Source organism: Salmo salar, chromosome 20 (assembly GCF_965601325.2).
Source record: "Salmo salar chromosome 20, fSalSal1, whole genome shotgun sequence".
NCBI classification, from domain to species: domain Eukaryota; kingdom Metazoa; phylum Chordata; class Actinopteri; order Salmoniformes; family Salmonidae; genus Salmo; species Salmo salar.
Genome location: NC_138310.1, coordinates 70,306,248 through 70,321,080, shown reverse-complemented (window position 1 = coordinate 70,321,080; position 14,833 = coordinate 70,306,248). Strand labels below are relative to the sequence as shown.

Sequence of the window (14,833 nt, the reverse complement as noted above, 5' to 3'; positions counted from 1 at the left end):
TGAGACTGGCAATATGCACGGTGTACATGCAGCTCTGAGAGTATCAATACTCACTGTGTACATGCAGCTCTGAGAGTATTAATACGCACTGTGTACATGCAGCTCTGAAAATATTAATACTCACTGTGTACATGCAGCTCTGAGAGTATTAATACTCACTGTGTACATGCTTCTCTGAGACTGGCAATACTCACTGTGCACATGCAGCTCTGAGAGTATCAATACTCGCCCGCACATGCAGCTCTGAGAGTATTAATACTCACTGTGTACATGCAGCTCTGCGTGTATTAATACTCGCTGTGTACATGCAGCTCTGAGAGTATTAATACGCACTGTGTACATGCAGCTCTGGGAGTATTAATACTCACTGTGTACATGCAGCTCTGAGAGTATTAATACGCACTGTGTACATGCAGCTCTGAGAGTATCAATACTCGCTTTGTACATGCAGCTCTGAGAGTATTCATATGCACTGTGTACATGCAGCTCTGAGAATATTAATACTCACTGTGTACATGCAGCTCTGAGAGTATCAATACTCACTGTGTACATGCAGCTCTGAGAGTATTAATACACACTGTGTACATGCAGCTCTGAGAGTATTAATACGCACTGTGTACATGCAGGTCTGAGAGTATTAATACTCACTGTGTACATGCAGCTCTCCACCACAGCAGGGATGGGCACCAGGCAGGGAAGCAGCGGGTGATGTAGTGCTGTAGGATGTCTATGTCCCCCCGTCCGTCTGTCTGTTCCTCTTGTCAAGGTCCGTCTGTCTGTTCCTCTTGTCAAGGTCCGTCTGTCTGTTCCTCTTGTCAAGGTCCGTTTGTCTGTTCCTCTTGTCAAGGTCCGTCTGTCTGTTCCTCTTGTCAAGGTCCGTCTGTCTGTTCCTCTTGTCAAGGTCCGTTTGTCTGTTCCTCTTGTCAAGGTCCGTCTGTCTGTTCCTCTTGTCAAGGTCCGTCTGTCTATTCCTCTTGTCAAGGTCCGTCTGTCTGTTCCTCTTGTCAAGGTCCGTCTGTCTGTTCCTCTTGTCAAGGTCCGTCTGTCTGTTCCTCTTGTCAAGGTCCGTCTGTCTGTTCCTCTTGTCAAGGTCCGTCTGTCTGTTCCTCTTGTCAAGGTCCATCTGTCTGTCCCTCTTGTCAAGGTCCGTCTGTCTGTTCCTCTTGTCAAGGTCCATCTGTCTGTCCCTCTTGTCAAGGTCCGTCTGTCTGTTCCTCTTGTCAAGGTCCGTCTGTCTGTTCCTCTTGTCAAGGTCCGTCTGTCTGTTCCTCTTGTCAAGGTCCGTCTGTCTGTTCCTCTTGTCAAGGTCCGTCTGTCTATTCCTCTTGTCAAGGTCCGTCTGTCTGTTCCTCTTGTCAAGGTCCGTCTGTCTGTTCCTCTTGTCAAGGTCTGTCTGTCTATTCCTCTTGTCAAGGTCCGTCTGTCTATTCCTCTTGTCAAGGTCCGTCTGTCTGTTCCTCTTGTCAAGGTCCGTCTGTCTATTCCTCTTGTCAAGGTCCGTCTGTCTGTTCCTCTTGTCAAGGTCCGTCTGTCTGTTCCTCTTGTCAAGGTCCGTCTGTCTGTTCCTCTTGTCAAGGTCCGTCTGTCTGTTCCTCTTGTCAAGGTCCGTCTGTCTATTCCTCTTGTCAAGGTCCGTCTGTCTGTTCCTCTTGTCAAGGTCCGTCTGTCTGTCCCTCTTGTCAAGGTCCGTCTGTCTGTTCCTCTTGTCAAGGTCCGTCTGTCTATTCCTCTTGTCAAGGTCCGTCTGTCTGTTCCTCTTGTCAAGGTCCGTCTGTCTATTCCTCTTGTCAAGGTCCGTCTGTCTGTTCCTCTTGTCAAGGTCCATCTGTCTGTTCCTCTTGTCAAGGTCCGTCTCAGGACCCGTGTGGTATCAAATCTTCAAACAGAGATCAAAAACAACATCAACTGACCTTTTATGTAAAAAAACTATATTGAACTTAATTAGAGTCTGAGAGCACTTACCAGGAACATCGACTGTAGGCAGAACAGTATAACGTCTATGTCATGTAAATGCAATGTTCTATGAAGTGTTATTTTGAAAGATAATTAAGTGTGGCAACATTTTCTTTTGAAAGGTAAATAAAATGCTTTAGCCTGACCCAAGCATTAGCCATCTATCTACAGTACATTGGTTACAAAGCACTGTTGACTACACCACAGAGTGAATAATGTGATGAGGCACAGCCATCTGTCCATCTCCTTTGCATGCGTGTGCTGCGATTACTCTCCCAACTCCTGTTGGCTCGCCATCATGCTCAAAATAGAGATGGAATAGAAAATGGAAGCGCAACACAGTCAGAATTCTGCTGTGATTGCGTATCCGGAAGTGTTGGAGAACTCTGGAGGCAGACAGTGTTGCTGCCCTACTTCTGGTTAATGTATTTCTTTTTCAATTCGACACAATAAGACTAGTGTAATGGAGGTGGTTTGGTGAACTATGCTTGTGTGGTTAGTAACCTTGCTTGAGACCTAAAGCAAATGCATCACTGAATCCTGTGTGGAACATTATGGTATCTACAAGCCCAAACCTTCATCAGGCCTGGGTACTCATTGGACGGGAGGCAGTAGATTCTTGGCCTCCTCTGACTCCAGCTGGATGAAGCGGTGCTGGACGTTGTAGGAGCCAGGGACCTTCTCCCTCCAGTAGCACACGCTCATCTTTATCACCTAGTTAACTAGGGGAGCGACAGACAGACAGACAGACAGACAGACAGACAGACAGACAGACAGACAGACAGACAGACAGACAGACAGACAGACAGACAGACAGACAGACAGACAGACAGACAGACAGACAGACAGACAGACAGACAGACAGACAGACAGACAGACAGACAGAGACAGACGGGTGCAGGGATTTGATTAAAGAAGATCCTTGCACTTGTTTCCCTCTCTCCACTCCTACCACCTCACCTCCCTCTAGTTACCCATTACCATTGTTGTATCTAATCCAATGTGTACACACTCATACAAATCACATCTTCCCAGCACTTGGTAATAAGGATACAATGTACGCTAGCTTTCAGTTTAATGAAGTTACAGGCAGCCGTCTCATTCTGGGGACCATCAAAATTCAGTAGAGAGAGAGAGAGAGAGAGAGAGAGAGAGAGAGAGAGAGAGAGAGAGAGAGAGAGAGAGAGAGAGAGCAGTATTTGAGGCGAACTCATACCTCATACTTTTTCTATGTACTCACTCAGGCATGGCTTCCACGGGCCCGTCTCGCTATCCTAAATAATGCAATTTCAATACAAACTCCAATTCTCTACTTAAATAACGCCCAGTATTTCATCAGCTTTTCTTTTGGGTGGGTGACATATTCTGAGATTGCTTGGCTCGATCCCTCCCTAGCACCCTGTGTAAAAGATGGGAATGGTTGTTTTGTTTATCCATCATAGTAGACAGAGTGTTCCATCACTGGGCTGCAGACTCTCCCTCTTGGTTTGCTGTGAAACAACCAGAGCTATGGCGAGTCATCGACCCCTGCTTATAACCTGGGGGAGGGAGGCTATATTTAGGGAGATTGGACTTGTTTTTCAACCTGAGGTTGGACAAAATGTTGCCTATGTTATCTACTGACATTAATGATGTGATGGGGTATGGGTTTTATGGTTGCATGCTGAACTCTGGAATAGAGCTTTAAATCCTTTCTGCTTTAAATCCTTTCTTAAATCTTGTGTTGTCAAATACATGCACGTAAAGCTTGATTGCAAGTGCCATACTGTCTATTTGTGTTTTAGTGCATAACATGTGTGACAGTGCGGTTTGACCATATCAAAGATATGGAGCATATCATAGTATGCCTGGTGTGACAGTAGTGGACTGCATTCCACTGGAGTGCCTTAGAGTGTGAGCTCATGTTAGAGGTAGTGAGTTGACTGGTTCTACAGTGAGTAGCCTACCTGCAGTGGTAGCTGAAGGCCTGTGTGGGACAGCAGGATGTTGGCTGTGATGTCCAGCTGTGATCACCAAGCTCATAGCTCTGTATACCCCGCTGACTGTCGTCACGGTTACCACAGAGCCGGTGTGATGTCAATCACCTTCTGTCCATCCTTAATCCAGTTTTTGGAACTGTCCCTGGTGATGGAGAGAGAGAACGGTTACTGTAGTGTGAGGTACGCAAGGTGTGTTCAAAATGAATGAGACCAAACTGACACAGAGGAACCTTTGGAACTAAAGACGAATAGTATCAATCAGGTAACGTATAAATAAATGAAAATGCAAGTGAAGTTTACAGTATACATAAGCATCCAAGGCATTGTGACAGGCGAGTTATTGTGCAGAATGGTGGAGTTGTCTAGAAGTCTCTGTGTATAAAGGCACAAGGTCAAGGAGGCTCAGAATGATACAGTCAGAGAAGGGTAGTCTGTCGCCGCAGGGTAACAGCTGGGTCTGACAGAGCCAAGCTGGACATCTACACCAGTCTGTCCCAGAACTACTGTTGATGCTGGAAGTCCAGTTAGAGGTATTAACATGGCTGAGATATAAGAAACCTTGGCTTGTGAGAGTAGTTTGTTCATAACCACACAGTTAACACACGTATATTGGAAAAACACTCAAGGTTATGCACATGTGCAAACTCTCAAAGACACAAAACATCAAGGAGAAAATGATTGATGCTGGCAGATTGTGAGACAGAATGATAGGATGTTATGAAACTAGACAGAGTGAGAATGCATGGTGGTAATCTTGGCGGCTATAGACACATCTATTATCACGACTAATGACAAGCTGTAATGTATGCTTTATGCTTGATCGGCACAACAGAGAGGACAAATCTGTTCAATCAATACAAGACAGGATAATTGTTCCGAGGCAGCAGTAAAATAATAAAGCGCTTCAGATGGTCTTTTTAGGCTGTTTCTCTCCAGTGCTTTATTTCTCATTTTACATTTTAGTCATTTAGCAGACACTCTTATCCAGAGCGACTTACAGTAGAGTGCATACATTTATTACATTTTTAAATACTGACCCCCCGTGGGAATCAAACCCACAACCCTGGCGTTGCAAGCGCCATGCTCTACCAACTGAGCTACAGGGGTATTATTGCCAATTTCTGAATAAACTTAATTCAATGCTATAAAAAATTCCTGTGTAGGTTGTTATCATTGTTGAAAAATACTACTTTTCTCATTGTAGTATGTGTACCGAGGCATATGAATTAAATATGGTATATGAGAGCTATATGACATTGTTCAGTTCATATGTTCTTTGTCTGTAACGGTTGTCTTTGGAAGAAAGAGTAGACCAAGGCGCAGCGTGGTACGTGTTCATGATGGTATTTATTATATCTGTAACGGCCGTCTGAAAGAGTAGACCAAGGCGCAGCGTGGTACGTGTTCATGATGGTATTTATTATATCTGTAACGGCCGTCTGAAAGAGTAGACCAAGGCGCAGCGTGGTACGTGTTCATGATGGCATTTATTATATCTGTAACGGCCGTCTGAAAGAGTAGACCAAGGCGCAGCGTGGTACGTGTTCATGATGGTATTTATTATATCTGTAACGGCCGTCTGAAAGAGTAGACCAAGGCGCAGCGTGGTACGTGTTCATGATGGTATTTATTATATCTGTAACGGCCGTCTGAAAGAGTAGACCAAGGCGCAGCGTGGTACGTGTTCATGATGGTATTTATTATATCTGTAACGGCCGTCTGAAAGAGTAGACCAAGGCGCAGCGTGGTACGTGTTCATGATGATATTTATTATATCTGTAACGGCCGTCTGAAAGAGTAGACCAAGGCGCAGCGTGGTACGTGTTCATGATGGTATTTATTATATCTGTAACGGCCGTCTGAAAGAGTAGACCAAGGCGCAGCGTGGTACGTGTTCATGATGGTATTTATTATATCTGTAACGGCCGTCTGAAAGAGTAGACCAAGGCGCAGCGTGGTACGTGTTCATGATGGTATTTATTATATCTGTAACGGCCATCTGAAAGAGTAGACCAAGGCGCAGCGTGGTACGTGTTCATGATGGTATTTATTATATCTGTAACGGCCGTCTGAAAGAGTAGACCAAGGCGCAGCGTGGTACGTGTTCATGATGGTATTTATTATATCTGTAACGGCCGTCTGAAAGAGTAGACCAAGGCGCAGCGTGGATAGTGCTCATCATGTATTTATTTCAGGTGAACACTTAAACAAAAGAACAAAAAACGACAGCCAAACAGTTCTGTCAGGTAATACTCACGAAACAGAAAATAACCACCCACAAACCCAAAGGAAAACAGGCTGCCTAAGTATGGCTCCCAACGATGTACCGCTGTCCCTGATTGAGAGCCATACCAGGCCAAAACAAAGAAATACAAAAACATAGAAATCAGGACATAGAATGCCCCCCTAGTCACACCCTGGCCTAACATTGTCTATTTGTCTCCCTCACGCCATATACAGTATTCCCAAATTGTGTGTACAAGCCATCAAGTATTTCCTAATTAGTGGTCAGTACATAATGGCTAATTACCTAGCTGCTGATTAACACTAATGAATGATCATTACAGAGTCTGACACTCATTGGGGATTGTAAAGGATTATCAGGACAGCACTAAAGGAAAGGGAAAGCTGTACTTTATGGAGGTCTTATCACACCCTAGAAGCAGCACTGAGACAATGTGAGTTAAAGGTGCAAGGCCAATCAATTAACAGCATCTAGTAATAATGACCTCTTCTAGGGTGCAAACATAATCCAGAATGCCTTTTACAGATTTGTAAGCAATACATATCAAACTGTTTGTAATTTTTACCTGTAAAATTTTGAGTGTGCAGTCAGCATACAGCATCTTACCTGTACCGTTTTGAGTGTGTGGTCAGCATACAGCATCTTACCTGTACCGTTTTGAATGTGCAGTCAGCATACAGCATCTTACCTGTACCGTTTTGTGTGTGCGGTCAGCATACAGCATCTTACCTGTACCGTTTTGAGTGTGCGGTCAGCATACAGCATCTTACCTGTACCGTTTTGAGTGTGCGGTCAGCATACAGCATCTTACCTGTACCGTTTTGAGTGTGCGGTCAGCATACAGCATCTTACCTGTACCGTTTTGAGTGTGTGGTCAGCAGTCAGCATACAGCATCTTACCTGTACCATTTTGAATGTGCAGTCAGCATACAGCATCTTACCTGTACCGTTTTGAGTGTGCGGTCAGCATACAGCATCTTACCTGTACCGTTTTGAGTGTGCGGTCAGCATACAGCATCTTACCTGTACCGTTTTGAGTGTGCGGTCAGCATACAGCATCTTACCTGTAACGCTTTGAGTGTGCAGTCAGCACACAGCATCTTACCTGTATCGTTTTGAGTGTGCGGTCAGCATACAGCATCTTACCTGTACCGTTTTCAGTGTGCAGTCAGCATACAGCATCTTACCTGTACCGTTTTGAGTGTGCGGTCAGCATACAACATCTTACCTGTACCGTTTTGAGTGTGCAGTCAGCAGTCAGCATACAGCATCTTACCTGTACCGTTTTGAGTGTGCGGTCAGCATACAGCATCTTACCTGTACCGTTTTGAGTGTGCGGTCAGCATACAGCATCTTACCTGTACCGTTTTGAGTATGCGGTCAGCACACAGCATCTTACCTGTACCGTTTTGAGTGTGCGGTCAGCATACAGCATCTTACCTGTACCGTTTTGAGTGTGCGGTCAGCATACAGCATCTTACCTGTACCGTTTTGAGTGTGCGGTCAGCACACAGCATCTTACCTGTACCGTTGTGAGTGTGCGGTCAGCATACAGCATCTTACCTGTACCGTTTTGAGTGTGCGGTCAGCAGTCAGCATACAGCATCTTACCTGTACCGTTTTGAATGTGCAGTCAGCATACAGCATCTTACCTGTACCGTTTTGAGTGTGCAGTCAGCAGTCAGCATACAGCATCTTACCTGTACCGTTTTGAGTGTGCGGTCAGCATACAGCATCTTACCTGTACCGTTTTGAGTGTGCAGTCAGCAGTCAGCATGCAGCATCTTACCTGTACCGTTTTGAGTGTGCGGTCAGCATACAGCATCTTACCTGTACCGTTTTGAGTGTGCAGTCAGCAGTCAGCATACAGCATCTTACCTGTACCGTTTTGAATGTGCAGTCAGCATACAGCATCTTACCTGTACCGTTTTGAGTGTGCGGTCAGCATACAGCATCTTACCTGTACCGTTTTGAGTGTGCGGTCAGCATACAGCATCTTACCTGTACCGTTTTGAGTGTGCAGTCAGCAGTCAGCATACAGCATCTTACCTGTACCGTTTTGAATGTGCAGTCAGCATACAGCATCTTACCTGTACCGTTTTGAGTGTGCGGTCAGCATACAGCATCTTACCTGTACTGTTTTGAGTATGCGGTCAGCACACAGCATCTTACCTGTACCGTTTTGAGTGTGCGGTCAGCATACAGCATCATACCTGTACCGTTTTGAGTGTGCGGTCAGCATACAGCATCTTACCTGTACCGTTTTGAGTGTGCGGTCAGCACACAGCATCTTACCTGTACCGTTGTGAGTGTGCGGTCAGCATACAGCATCTTACCTGTACCGTTTTGAGTGTGCGGTCAGCAGTCAGCATACAGCATCTTACCTGTACCGTTTTGAATGTGCAGTCAGCATACAGCATCTTACCTGTACCGTTTTGAGTGTGCAGTCAGCAGTCAGCATACAGCATCTTACCTGTACCGTTTTGAGTGTGCGGTCAGCATACAGCATCTTACCTGTACCGTTTTGAGTGTGCAGTCAGCAGTCAGCATCTTACCTGTACCGTTTTGAATGTGCAGTCAGCATACAGCATCTTACCTGTACCGTTTTGAGTGTGCGGTCAGCATACAGCATCTTACCTGTACCGTTTTGAGTGTGCGGTCAGCATACAGCATCTTACCTGTACCGTTTTGAGTGTGCAGTCAGCAGTCAGCATACAGCATCTTACCTGTACCGTTTTGAATGTGCAGTCAGCATACAGCATCTTACCTGTACCGTTTTGAGTGTGCGGTCAGCATACAGCATCTTACCTGTACCGTTTTGAGTGTGCAGTCAGCAGTCAGCATACAGCATCTTACCTGTACCGTTTTGAGTGTGCGGTCAGCATACAGCATCTTACCTGTACCGTTATGAGTGTGCGGTCAGCACACAGCATCTTACCTGTACCGTTTTGAGTGTGCGGTCAGCATACAACATCTTACCTGTACCGTTTTGAGTGTGCAGTCAGCAGTCAGCATACAGCATCTTACCTGTACCGTTTTGAGTGTGCGGTCAGCATACAGCATCTTACCTGTACCGTTTTGAGTGTGCGGTCAGCATACAGCATCTTACCTGTACCGTTTTGAGTATGCGGTCAGCACACAGCATCTTACCTGTACCGTTTTGAGTGTGCGGTCAGCATACAGCATCTTACCTGTACCGTTTTGAGTGTGCGGTCAGCATACAGCATCTTACCTGTACCGTTTTGAGTGTGCGGTCAGCACACAGCATCTTACCTGTACCGTTGTGAGTGTGCGGTCAGCATACAGCATCTTACCTGTACCGTTTTGAGTGTGCGGTCAGCAGTCAGCATACAGCATCTTACCTGTACCGTTTTGAATGTGCAGTCAGCATACAGCATCTTACCTGTACCGTTTTGAGTGTGCAGTCAGCAGTCAGCATACAGCATCTTACCTGTACCGTTTTGAGTGTGCGGTCAGCATACAGCATCTTACCTGTACCGTTTTGAGTGTGCAGTCAGCAGTCAGCATACAGCATCTTACCTGTACCGTTTTGAGTGTGCGGTCAGCATACAGCATCTTACCTGTACCGTTTTGAGTGTGCAGTTAGCAGTCAGCATACAGCATCTTACCTGTACCGTTTTGAATGTGCAGTCAGCATACAGCATCTTACCTGTACCGTTTTGAGTGTGCGGTCAGCATACAGCATCTTACCTGTACCGTTTTGAGTGTGCGGTCAGCATACAGTATCTTACCTGTACCGTTTTGAGTGTGCAGTCAGCAGTCAGCATACAGCATCTTACCTGTACCGTTTTGAATGTGCAGTCAGCATACAGCATCTTACCTGTACCGTTTTGAGTGTGCGGTCAGCATACAGCATCTTACCTGTACCGTTTTGAGTATGCGGTCAGCACACAGCATCTTACCTGTACCGTTTTGAGTGTGCGGTCAGCATACAGCATCTTACCTGTACCGTTTTGAGTGTGCGGTCAGCATACAGCATCTTACCTGTACCGTTTTGAGTGTGCGGTCAGCACACAGCATCTTACCTGTACCGTTGTGAGTGTGCGGTCAGCATACAGCATCTTACCTGTACCGTTTTGAGTGTGCGGTCAGCAGTCAGCATACAGCATCTTACCTGTACCGTTTTGAATGTGCAGTCAGCATACAGGATCTTACCTGTACCGTTTTGAGTGTGCAGTCAGCAGTCAGCATACAGCATCTTACCTGTACCGTTTTGAGTGTGCGGTCAGCATACAGCATCTTACCTGTACCGTTTTGAGTGTGCAGTCAGCAGTCAGCATCTTACCTGTACCGTTTTGAATGTGCAGTCAGCATACAGCATCTTACCTGTACCGTTTTGAGTGTGCGGTCAGCATACAGCATCTTACCTGTACCGTTTTGAGTGTGCTGTCAGCATACAGCATCTTACCTGTACATTTTTGAGTGTGCAGTCAGCAGTCAGCATACAGCATCTTACCTGTACCGTTTTGAATGTGCAGTCAGCATACAGCATCTTACCTGTACCGTTTTGAGTGTGCGGTCAGCATACAGCATCTTACCTGTACCGTTTTGAGTGTGCAGTCAGCAGTCAGCATACAGCATCTTACCTGTACCGTTTTGAGTGTGCGGTCAGCATACAGCATCTTACCTGTACCGTTTTGAGTGTGCGGTCAGCACACAGCATCTTACCTGTACCGTTGTGAGTGTGCGGTCAGCATACAGCATCTTACCTGTACCGTTTTGAGTGTGCGGTCAGAATACAGCATCTTACCTGTACCGTTTTGAGTGTGCGGTCAGCATACAGCATCTTACCTGTACCGTTTTGAGTGTGCGGTCAGCATACAGCATCTTACCTGTACCGTTTTGAGTGTGCGGTCAGCATACAGCATCTTACCTGTACCGTTTTGAGTGTGCGGTCAGCATACAGCATCTTACCTGTACCGTTTTGAGTGTGCGGTCAGCACACAGCATCTTACCTGTACCGTTGTGAGTGTGCGGTCAGCATACAGCATCTTACCTGTACCGTTTTGAGTGTGCGGTCAGCACACAGCATCTTACCTGTACCGTTTTGAGTGTGCGGTCAGCATACAGCATCTTACCTGTACCGTTTTGAGTGTGCGGTCAGCACACAGCATCTTACCTGTACCGTTTTGAGTGTGCAGTCAGCATACAGCATCTTACCTGTACCGTTTTGAGTGTGCAGTCAGCATACAGCATCTTACCTGTACCGTTTTGAGTGTGCGGTCAGAATACAGCATCTTACCTGTACCGTTGTGAGTGTGCGGTCAGCATACAGCATCTTACCTGTACCGTTTTGAGTGTGCGGTCAGCACACAGCATCTTACCTGTACCGTTTTGAGTGTGCGGTCAGCATACAGCATCTTACCTGTACCGTTTTGAGTGTGCGGTCAGCACACAGCATCTTACCTGTACCGTTTTGAGTGTGCAGTCAGCATACAGCATCTTACCTGTACCGTTTTGAGTGTGCAGTCAGCATACAGCATCTTACCTGTACCGTTTTGAGTGTGCGGTCAGCATACAGCATCTTACCTGTACCGTTTTGAGTGTGCGGTCAGCATACAGCATCTTACCTGTACCGTTTTGAGTGTGCGGTCAGCACACAGCATCTTACCTGTACCGTTTTGAGTGAGCGGTCAGCATACAGCATCTTACCTGTACCGTTTTGAGTGTGCGGTCAGCACACAGCATCTTACCTGTACCGTTTTGAGTGTGCGGTCAGCATACAGCATCTTACCTGTACCGTTTTGAGTGTGCGGTCAGCACACAGCATCTTACCTGTACCGTTTTGAGTGTGCGGTCAGCATACAGCATCTTACCTGTACCGTTTTGAGTGTGCGGTCAGCATACAGCATCTTACCTGTACCGTTTTGAGTGTGTGGTCAGCAGTCAGCATACAGCATCTTACCTGTACCGTTTTGAGTGTGCGGTCAGCATACAGCATCTTACCTGTACCGTTTTGAGTGTGCAGTCAGCATACAGCATCTTACCTGTACCGTTTTCCGTGTGCCGCCTTTATTTCATTTGTGGAAATAAAGATAAACTAAGGCCTGGATTCAATCTGTATCACGGAAGATCCGCACAATTGCGCAATTCAAATTTAAAAGCAATGTTTCCACGTTTACGGAGACTGCATTCACGGTTACGGAGACTGCATTCACGGTTACGGAGACTGCATTCACGGTTACGGAGACTTCATTCACGGTTACGGAGACTGCATTCACGGTTTACGCTGCCTATGTCGGCTCAACCGGAACTTACCTTTACATTTCAATTGCGCTATAACGCGGATCTTCCGCGATATGGATTGAATCTAGCCCTAAGTTAAAATCATTGGGGTTCAGAGATCCATGCTCACATGATGAATAACCAGTCATTACTGTGAGCCCGTCCTCCCCAGTTAAGGTGCCACCAACCTCCTGTGATGTGAGACATAGAAGATTCAGGTTCAAACCCAGTCGTCACATTTCCAGGTGGTTTGAACCTTAACATCTACAACATACAGAAAGCCTTGTCAATAAATCAACAGCTTGCCACACATTACAGGAGGTAGGTGGCACCTTAATTGGGGAGGACAGGCTCGTGGTAACGGCTGGAGCAGAATGGGTGGAATGGTGTCAAATAAAATCAAACACATGGTTTCTATATGTTTGATGCCAATTCATTTGCTCCGTTCTGGTCATTATTATGAACTGTTCTCCCCTCAGCAGCCTCCACTGCCATTCAAGTATTCTATTCAAGTATTCCACTCATGTATTCCATTCATGTATTCCATTCATGGCCACCGGAGTATTTACATTGACCCCCCCCCCACCTCTCCATTTGTTTTTACACTGCTGCTACTCGCTGTTATTATCTATGCATAGTCACTTCCCCCCTACCTACATGTACAAATTACCTCAACTAACCTGTACCCCCGCACATTGACTCGGTACCAGTACCCCCTGTATATAGCCTCATTATCGGTAAATATTTTCTTAACTCTTCTTGAACTGCACTGTTGGTTAAGGGCTTGTAAGTAAGCATTTCACGGTAAGGTCTACACTTGTTGTATTCGGCGCATTTGACAAATAAAGTTTGATTTGGTTTTGATTTGATTTGTAAGTCTACTGTAAATAAGGTCACAGCCTTTTACAATCTAATCTAATGAAGGCAATCTGAAGAAACAACAGTTTGTAAACAGAGTACACTGAGAAGAATATATGTTCTAAAATGATAGTGTCTCAGAGTGAAAGGTTTTGAAACAGGGTGCCCTAATGAAGCAGTATGGTTGATGGATGGTCTGCCCTATGAGTACAGTGCTTTCTAAAGGCTGCTCCAACATTTGTCAACGGACATGACGCATGGGGCAACACCTGCTAACGGCCTTACCCATTCATCAGAACATTTTACGAGTGTGTCTCGCTCTCCATTGTGTGTGTGCGTTGGTGTGTGTTTGTGTGTGTGAGAGCGTGAGTGCATGTAAGGTCTTAAACATGATGCATGCTTCCATGCCACCCATGTCACGCTATGTGATGACTGAGTGATGCTGGTTTTCTGGTTGCAATGTATGTGTGTGGCCATAGCGCTACACAGAATAGCCTGTAGCCATAGGGCTTTTGGTTATCGTCCAACCCATCTCATCTATCCCCAGGGCTGAGAAACAACAGAGGCATAAAGCATTGCTCAGAAAGATTCACGCAGCCATAGCCTCAATATTTCTCATTGTGCTGCAGTTTTAGCCAGCCCAAGGGCACAGGTGGCCTTAGTGTGGGGACCGATCAGTCATCTGCCGTGGACGGCTGCTCCGAGGGAGAGAGCTTCATAGCTACTGTATGCTTGCCTTGAGAACATAACATGGGTGGGGTAGGAGACTGGTGATTGATTCATCAGTCATCTAACAGTATAATGATCAATGTGTTATGCAGCTGACTGATACTGACAACCAAAAGGGGTTTAAAACTTAGACAATGTTTCAGGGAAGCTTTCGGTGGGGAGGCAGAGGTTAAAGGCTCTGACTGTCTGGCTCTAACTTTGATCCTGCTGTAGTATTTACAAGAACAAACCCTCCTCGCTCTGGGAATGAGAATTGGGGTTTATTGAGCTGAAAAATCCCTGTTCCACATTCAAAGGCAGGCAGGGAGCTGTCTGGGGTGATTCAGTGACGTGCGAGGTAATGAGAAAGTCATCCATCTATAGCTCACAGATTGAGTTGCTGCTTGAACACTGGCAAAACACATTGAATGCGACAAATCTTAGTGTTCTGGTATAACGTTTTTACAATGTTCTATTAACGCTGATGCCCCCCTACTGAGACAGACCATATACTTTTGCTTATGCCACTCACCTGTACAGCTTGACGTTGGCCTCTTTCTCCAGCTGAGACCAGAGCTGATAGCACTCCTCCATCATGTGGTGTAGTAGTCCTCGTCATAGGCCCTGCGGATGATGCATGCCTGGCCATGAGAGCTGCCACGAGAGTGCGGCAGGACAAACTGAGGAACAAGGAATTCAGAAACAGAGTTGGAGTTGCCATTTTCATATTCACAGGCCATTTTTCCCTAGCCTTTTGGGGACCCTAAAGGCATAGAGAAAATGTTGCTGTTTTAAAGCAAGTTTGCTGCAATTCTACATATTATGCCATGGGGTGGAGAGAAGA

The 14,833-nt window shown here is 46.0% G+C and overlaps 1 pseudogene; it reads right to left on the bottom strand.

The window, feature by feature from the left end:
* Positions 1-364: 364 nt before the first annotated feature.
* Positions 365-14,583, bottom strand: LOC123729186 (peroxisomal sarcosine oxidase-like; annotated as a pseudogene).
* Between the last annotated feature and the right edge of the window lie 250 nt (positions 14,584-14,833).